This window comes from Mus caroli, chromosome 7, assembly GCF_900094665.2.
Source record: "Mus caroli chromosome 7, CAROLI_EIJ_v1.1, whole genome shotgun sequence".
In the NCBI taxonomy this organism is placed as follows: domain Eukaryota; kingdom Metazoa; phylum Chordata; class Mammalia; order Rodentia; family Muridae; genus Mus; species Mus caroli.
This window is the reverse complement of record NC_034576.1, coordinates 135,597,513-135,606,472: the sequence shown is the minus strand read 5'-3', so window position 1 is coordinate 135,606,472 and position 8,960 is coordinate 135,597,513. Positions and strand designations below refer to the sequence as shown.

The 8,960-nt window shown below is 45.0% G+C and overlaps 1 pseudogene; it reads left to right on the top strand.

The window, feature by feature from the left end:
* Window positions 1-1,196: 1,196 nt before the first annotated feature.
* LOC110299145 lies at window positions 1,197-1,658 on the top strand (annotated as a pseudogene).
* Window positions 1,659-8,960: the final 7,302 nt, after the last annotated feature.

Here is an 8,960-nt window from a genome sequence, read left to right as displayed (position 1 = left end):
ATTCCAGCCTGATGCCTTAGCTCCCTAACCAACAAAATGCCTTTTCTCTTCATTACCACAGTTATTCACCTAATAGACTTAAACTCCACATGGAAATTCCATGGAGCCTTCCTTTCAGCCTCTTCTACTGCAGTTCTCACCATCTGTTCTCACGATTCTTCATGAAATGTAGGTCTCCTTCTGCTAGGGCTCACTGGCCAGCTGAGCGCTAGGCCAGTGAGAAAGCTTTTCCCAGGAAACAAGATGTAAGGGTCCTGAAGAATGACACCTGAGTTGAGCAAGGTTTCCTTTGTAAAAATAGCATCAAGAACTAGGAGTTAGAAGTTCAAGGTCATCTCAGTCTATGTTTTGAGTCTGTGCCCAGGCTGGACTACGTGAGACCCTGTCTCCAAATATAATATATTTTCTCTTCTTTGTGATTCCCAGTTTTTATACAGCTACGTAAGATAAGATCTGAGTGGCATGAAAGTAAAGGTAAACTAACTGGGGAGACTGAGGAAGACACAAAACCAGAAGAGATGTGAGGAAGAATATTCTTGTCACACCATATCTACACCTTACTTTCTTTTCCTGTTGTTGTCCTAGAATACATTGACAAACGCAACTTAAGGGGGAATGAATTTATTCTGGTCCTCAGTCCATGGTGGCAGGGAAATCAGACCAACAGGAGCTTAAGGCAGTGGTCACATTGCATCCATGGTCAAGATACAGAGCGGCATCTCATTTGTTCCTTTTTATACCGTCCAAATTCCCAGCCCAGGGGATAGTGCCACCCATAGTGGACACATCTTTCCACTTCAATTTACTTAGTTATCGGAATGCCTCACAAGCATGACCAGATGCCTCCTCCCAGATTAATCTAGAGTCTATCAAGTTGATAGAACCATTGTGATACATATACATGTCAAAACTTTTTAAAAATCATCAAGAGGAAAAACATGGAGAACATAACTGCAGGCTTAACTTACCAAACAAAACAACCCCAAGTGAGATAGTACTTACGACCTCTCTGTAAATCCTCTCTCTAAAACAACAGCACAGAACTAGACAGAACAGTTCAAAACAACCACGGCAGAACACTGGAAAATGAGAAAGCACAGCAGAGTAAGGAACAGTTGGTGGCTTTTCTGTGTTTGTTTTAACTACTAGAACCGAGGTAGTTCGCCTCTCCAGTGGTGGTGCCTCACAGTGAAGACTTCGTGTTCGTACTTGTAGCTATGCCATCCAAGGGTTCGCTGCAGTCTCTGCAGGTCTTTGGACGCAAGAAGACAACCACAGCTGCGGCCCACTGCAAACGAGGAAACGGGCTCATCAAGGTGAGTGGACCTCCCCTGGAGATGATGGAGCTGCGTGCACACTGCAGTATAAGTTACTGGAGTCTGTTTTGCTTCTGGGCAAAGAGCGATCTGCTGGTGTGGATATCCGGGTCCGTGTAAAGGGTTGGTGGTTATGTGGCCCAAATTTATGCTATCTGGCAGTCCATCTCAAAAATCCTGGTGGCTTAATACCAAAAATATATGGATGAAGCCTCTAAGGAGGAGATCAGAGGTATCTTCATCCGGTACGATCGGACCCTGCTTGTAGCTGATCCCCGTCGCTGCAAATCCAAAAAGTTTGGAGGTCCTGGAGCCTGTGCTCAAAACCAGAAATCTTACTGATAAGCCCATCTCAAAGACCAGGGTTTATCTTTGTAATACACATCCTAGGGTTTAAAAAAAAAGAACCGGGGTAGTTGAGGTGGATCCTGGGTAGTTGAGGACTCCAGCCACTCTCTCCCCAGGCTCATCTTCCCAGCTCTGCGGTGTGCATGTCAACCAGGGTGCAGCAGGACTGTCTTTACCTGGGGCAGAGTGCAGAAGAATCTGCACCCAAGGAATGAGGAACGCTACAAGAAGTTCTTCAGGTTGCAAATAAAGAGACTCTAACCTAAGTCTGTATGAGGAAATACAAAACACCAGTACAGGTGATTAGATAGGTAATTATGAAAGACAATATAAATTGCAAGAGAATAGAAGTAGATCTGTTCTCATTGTCTTCTGTTAATTGATTTAAAAGACAACTGCATAAACAACAACTGCAAGACTTTATTACTGAGCGTATGACTTGGTGACTGATATCATGGTGGATGAGCACTGGCTGGGGAGATGCCGGAGCAGAACTGAAAGTGAAGCTGTATGGTAGGATCTATAACACACGCAGGTGACATGTATATGATAATGGCGCAAGGAAAGGAGGATGGCAGAATGCCAGGAAATATCTAGTTAGTACAAAGAGGGCAATAGGAGCTGGAAGCTGGCTCTGTGGAAAATGAGGAGATGGGAGGAGGGGTACATGGAGGCCCTTGGGTAGTCACACTAGGGATAGAGGCAGGATCTTCCCATCTCAGCCCAGTCAGAGAGTTCAAGATTCAGCAAGAGACACTTTGTCAATAAAGTAGAAAGCAATTGCTAAAGATACCCAATGCCATTCTACACATATACACATATACACATGCACATGTTTGCACATATACTTGTGACCATCTATATTCAAGCAAGTGTAGGCATACATGCTCATGTACATTCATGCACACACACATTCACACACACAGCTGGACAAAATAGTGCATATGCTATCATGATGATATGAAGTTCCACAAAATATGACTGATCTACAATGATAAGAAAAGCCTGGACCTCAGGAGGTCCAGAGGGCAGGAGAGGGACATTGAGAAAAATCGGGAGGAAGCTTGGTGACAGGGCCACTCAGTATATATTAATGGTGAATCCACAGGTGTGCACATATAACCAAGTTTGCCAAATTGTATACTGCAAACATGCATGGCATATTATATGCCAACTTAACCTAAGTAGAGTGTGGTTATGTGTGTAAGTACATGTTACACATGTGTGCATGGGTTATGTGTGTAAGTAAGTACATGTACACATGTGTGCATGTGCATGTGACTGCCAGAGATCAGCCTTGTATTCTGTTTTCTGGACTACATCCACCTTGATAGGTGGGACAAGGTCTCTTCTCAGTTTCCTGGAGCTCTCCTCGTAGACTAGGCTGTCTGACCAGTGGTCCTCCCTGTCTCTGTCACCCCAGTGCCAAGGCAACATGCTCACACCATCATATATGGCCTTTTACAATGGAACCAAATTCAGGCCCTCATGCCTGCACAGCATGACAGGTGCTTTATTGAAAAAGCTCTCTCCCCAGCCCTTGAGTAAGGCTTTTAAGGAACGCCCGTGCGTGTGTTTCACTGTGTCCTGTTGCCTACATCTCACCTTCTGCCCCAAACAGTAACCTAAAAGCACCTATGAGCTGCTGTGCAGCTGTAAGTGAGTGAAGGGAATAAGAACGCTCAGTAGCCATCCTTCCATGTATCCTAAACACAAAGTCTCAGGATTTTTACTTCTTTCTGAAAACTGAGGGTCTGGAGTTTATATTCACAGGACTATGTTCCTGTGTAAGTAGGAACTGATATCAATGTCAGTAAACCAGAAATACAAAGGACTGCATAGATTTTAAATCGATAGCTGTAAAAATCTGTGACGAAAACAGAAGCAAGTATCATGGTCAGTAATTGAAGATATTCATTTGGCTGTAGGAAGGGTACCTATGGACTGCCTCTGTCACCAAACCTATTTGTTAAATCAGTACATTGCTATCCCGTGGACTACGGTCCACTGCAAGTTAATCCAGATGACTTTTGCTTCTATAACATGATTGCGGTTAGCTGTTAGAATTTAAGACTCTCCTGATTTTTCTCCAAAGCCTAACCAATTGTGCTGTTTATACAAAGTAGAACCATGGAGCTCATACCTACTGAGCCCATAATGCCCTTTCTAGGCATCTGTACTGTGGTCTCTCCTGCTGCCTGCTACTGTGCCCCGTCATTAGTTGTTGGCTTCTGTTCCTTAGAGCCGTAGACGATCTGTGTCCCAGGGTGATTTACACGGCAGCTACTAAGCAATCAATAGCATTTTTCTTTCTTAAATAGTTCCCTAGCTTAGTTAATCTCATAAATATCCCTTTCAAATTACAAAGGCAGAGTTCTTCTCAAGGACACCTCCAGGGGCCAACAAAGTAGAGTGACGTTTCTACCTGCCCATGTTCCTCTGCAGGGTAAGTTGAAACTCAGAGGTCAGGTGAGGGGCAGTGGAAAAGGACAGTGAGTTTTAACCTCTGGCTTGGGTTGAGATGGTGTCACTTCTGCTTGTTGGCCACTTGACTTTGAACAAATTTCCAGATGGCTTCCTTCTTTGGTACAGAAGATTTATGGAGATGGCAAATACCCTTAGGAAGTTCCCATGGGGGATGTTATAAGGTCATAGTTATAAACTATGAAGCCACCTGGCCAGTCCAGAGCACATGGTAGGCTCTCGAGAGATGTGGGCTTGTTCACTTGTTTACTCAGACTTTCCCATGTCCTTTTGAACATGGGAAAGCAAACCTGAACTGTAGGGCACGTGGAATGTGCCACCAGAGTCAGCATAGGACTGGAGAGGTGGAGCATGCTCAAACCTTGAAAACCTCAGCACTCCTGACCAGCAGGTGTAGAGCTAACTCCCTCCCTGTTTCCATGCCTGCCTTGGATCAACCAGGTGGTCACAAGCAGTCAGTCACATACCTAGTGCCTAGAATGCCTCTCCATGGTAATGAGGCATCTCAACAACCTTAGTCTTCAGCCAATGACCTTCCCTTCCTGACTATTCTCATGCCCTTTCCCAAAATTACATAGTCCTTGGTTCACTCCAAATAAAGTGTATGCATTCAAACTCACTCCCTATAAAGAAATATGAGCAAGCTAAGGTCATCTCAGAGAGCTGCTTCATTAGAGACCATGGGGGAAGGCCTTCCCCTGAAACATGCATAGCACTGAGATTTCTGAAGAAGGCCTCCTCCCGACATACACTTGCTCCCAATCGATCCTGCTCATCCTGGACTCCACTTCGCCCTTCCAGCCTGATGGCAGTGGCATCTGACACCCCAAAGGGAGATATGGCCTGTAGACTCTCATTCTGGACTTCGCCTTTCCTCCTGAAGGCATCCAGTCACCCCACCAGGAGAGACAGAACCCAGAATCACCCAGCTATGACCTTGGATAAATCAGGCTTGGGTTTCAATGCTTGAAATTTAGGAATAATCCTCACAGCTGATGGATCAAAACTAAACAGTCAACACTGAAAAGATACATCAACTAACAGAGCATAGGTAATAGAAGATGGCTGTTCATCTTTTGGAGCTCGGCCAGACATGGTACTGGGATTCCTTACAAGATAGGGTTAGAGGTAAAGAGCAATGACCTCAATGGATAGGGTCAAATGCTGTCTGGACTTTCCACCACAAATCACTCAGCTTTGAGATGTGTCTTTGTAAGGTCATAGAAAGTTTGTTCAGGTAAAGCAAGGCAGGACACCAGGCAGAAAGGATCTCAGTTCTGCCCATCAGTGCCATCCTGTCTTCGTTTGTATTCTTAATCATGGCATGCTTTACTCACTCCTAAATGTAATTATAGATAGACTCAATAAAAGAGAGACATCCTTACCCTATCTTAGCCTGTTTTGTGCTTCTGTAGACTGGGAGATATATATATAGCATTTCTTATGGCTCTGGAGGCTGCTAAAGAACAAGATCAAAGGACCCTATCAAGAACTATCAAGAGGAGCCAAGCTCATTTTCATAACAAATAGACTCCTGAAGACAATGTACCCTCTCCTGAAATAACAACAATGGACCTATTCATAGGGGAGGAGCTTTCACTACACAGACGCCCTCCACAGGCCCCACCTCCCAGCATCTCAGTCCTGCATTGAGTTTCAGGAAGACAGATTCAAGCCACACCCACTTCCAAAGACCCCATTCCCCATCTGTTCCCCCCTCTACCAAGACTTACTATGTAGCTAAGGATGGCTTTGAACTTCTGATTTTTCTGTCTTCATCTCCAAATGCTGGACCTAGACTATGGCCAGTTCATGCAGTACTGTGGATTGAACCCAGGGCTTCAGGCATACTAAGCCATCGAGCTTCCCACTGAGCCATGCCCCAAGCCCTGCCTTCAGTTACTATTAGTTTCTATTTTCAATGTTGTATGGGCATTAAAGGTGAGCACTAAAATGCTTTCCCCTTAACATTTCTTGACATTTTTATGTTTGGCTTGAGGCCTGTTCTGTTCTTGAGACTGGTTTGTGGATGTTGGAAGGGTGTTTATTCTCTGTCCTGCTTTAAATTTTTTATATAGAAACATTAGATTGGGTTTATAAAATTGTGTCATCCCGGCATCTAATGGCCTCACTTATGTTGGTGCCAAGAAGACCTGTAGGTGTCTCGGCAGTGTCTACCCCTGACAGGACTCCCCAGTACTGTTGCTTCATTAACCCCATCCCATCTGCTTTCTCTTATCCAGGAGCCAGCACGTTTACTTTTCTCAAATACTATGGAGTTGTCTTTACACAATGTTTTCTTCCTATGTCAAAGGTCTTAGGCCAAAGGGAAGAATGACCCTATTACTACCTCACATGTTAAAAGTGGAATGGGGGTGTTGTGTGCAGGGAGAGGGGACACCTGCACAAGTGCTGGCGTGCTGCAACCATAAAGGTCTCCTGTGCATACAGTGTGGTCTGCACCAGGTGCTGTGGGACACAAAACACATATATGCATGTGTGTTTTATACAGTTTTATAACTGATTGGATGAAGTTTTCATACATGTTTGTAACACATTCCAATCACTCTTGCCTCTTGCCTTCTCTTCTTTCCTCTCCTACCCCTCCCTACAAGTCACTTTCCTACTGTATTAGCAGGGTTTTGTTTTTAATGATAAAAACACCATGACCAAAACTAACTTACGGGAGAGGCATGGCAGCAGATGACCAGAATAAGAATCTGAGAGATCACATTTGCAGCCACAAACTCCAGGCAGACAGAGGAAACTGTGAGTGGGAGAAGGCCATAAAGTCTCAAAGCCCACTCTCAGTGATGCACGTCTTCCAGCAAGGCCTCACCATCTAAACCTCCCTACACAGCGCCACCAACTGGGGACCAAGTGTTCCAATACCCGAGCCTATGGGGGCAATCTCATTCTAACTACCACACACACTTTTCCGTCTTTTCTTTTTGTTTTTTGTGACCTACTGAGTTTAGCCACGGCCATCTGTGTGGCCATGGGTGTTGAATTAACCACTGGAGGCAGGTGGGCTCAACAGTGGATACACCACAAAAGACCATGACTGCCTCTCCCCCAGAATCCATAATAGATCCACAGGGAAAGGTAACATCCCCATGGGCAACTCCCTGGTCATGATTAACTTTCTGCAGCCCCAGGGTGGGCAGCCAGATCTTACCCCAAAGTTGCAAGTTGTACCTGAGTCACCTTGGCAAAGCACTTAACTCTTAGCTCCATTTTCCAACTGCAAAGAGGTCATAATGATCAAACTGGCCTTCCAGGGCTTCTGTGGGATTCTGTGAGATGCCAGGAAGCACTTCTTTCACACACTCCAGAGGTGTAACAGACAGCACTGGAGGTGGACCTCTCAGACAGCAAGCTCCAAGACGTCAAGGAGAGGCACAATGGAGTTTTGGGAGCTCTTTCCTGTTCGCCTGGCTCAGCACTGGATATGATCAGTCACTTAAGAGAAACATTTGATTGTCAGGCTGAGAAGAAATAGGTTCTTACAGTTGAGAAATTTTTCACTGTGGTGGGGAAAGGAGAACAAATAAAAAAACCCCAAGTTAGAGCCACATAAACAGATACAAACGTGGCTCATGAGCCCAGGCTGGGAATTGTTGAAATAATGAGGATTCGGGAAATAAAAAGAAACCGATTCTATTAGCTCACGTCTGCCTAGAACAGGTTTCAAAACATAAGATGAAAAGAGAGCTCAAACACGGAACGCCATTCACTGTGTGTATTTTCCAAAACTTTCTTTCATGAGGGTGAGCGGAAGTTGGTGTTTGCTGTGGCTTCTACTAGCCCAATGAGACAGCTGAGTCTGTAACCTCTTCAGAAAACCCCATTTCTTTTATAACTTACATAAACCATTCTGGAGCTGGGCATGTGGCTCAGTGGGTGGAGTCCCTGCTTAGCATGCATGAAGCAGAGCCTTTCATCCCCAGCGCTCTATAAACTGGGCTCTGTGAAGCATGCTTATAATCTCAGCACTCAGGAATTGGAGGTGGGAGGACCTGAAGTTCAAGGTCATCCTCCACTAAGCAGTAGCAGCCGAGACTACCTGAGACCCAGTCAAGGAAGAAGAACAGAAAGAACAACAACAAAAGGAAACAACGAAAGAATGAGAGGAGGGAGGGAAAGAGAGAAGAAGAGAGGGAGAGGGTAGGAAGGAGGGATGGAGGGTGGGAGGGAGGGAGAGAGGGAGGGAGGGAGAGACTGCCAAATATATTCAGCTTATCTCAGGATACATTAGATTTAAAAAAAAATAAACACTTTTTTTTTTAAGTAGATCTTTCAGGAACTGTAGAGATGGATAGTTCAGTGGATAAGCGCATTGGCTGCTCTTGCAGAGGACCCGGCTTCTGTCCCTCGTCTCCACAGTGGGTAGCTCAGAGCCACTTGTAGCTCCAACTCCAGGGAAACTGACATGCTCTTCCAATTTTAAAAAAATTAAAGCTTTCAACTCATTAGTGGTGAACAGTGAGCAACCCAAATGGGAAACTCATTCTGTGTTGGAGTCAGAATGAAATATTGTCTGTAACTTCATCACTAGAGCAACTGTTCAGGAGCAACAAGGCCAAGCCAATGTGTATTACTATGTCACCCACACCTCTGACCCATAACCTAATCCTTTCAGAGAGTTACATAAATTAAGTGGGTTCAGAACTGGCATGGAGACAGAACAGTGTGACTGGACCATGAAGCTATCCACAAGCAATCCAACAGGCTTCCCATCCAACAGGCTTCCCATCCAACAGGCTTCCCATCCAACAGGCTTCCCATCCAACGGGCTCCCCTGTGACTTTG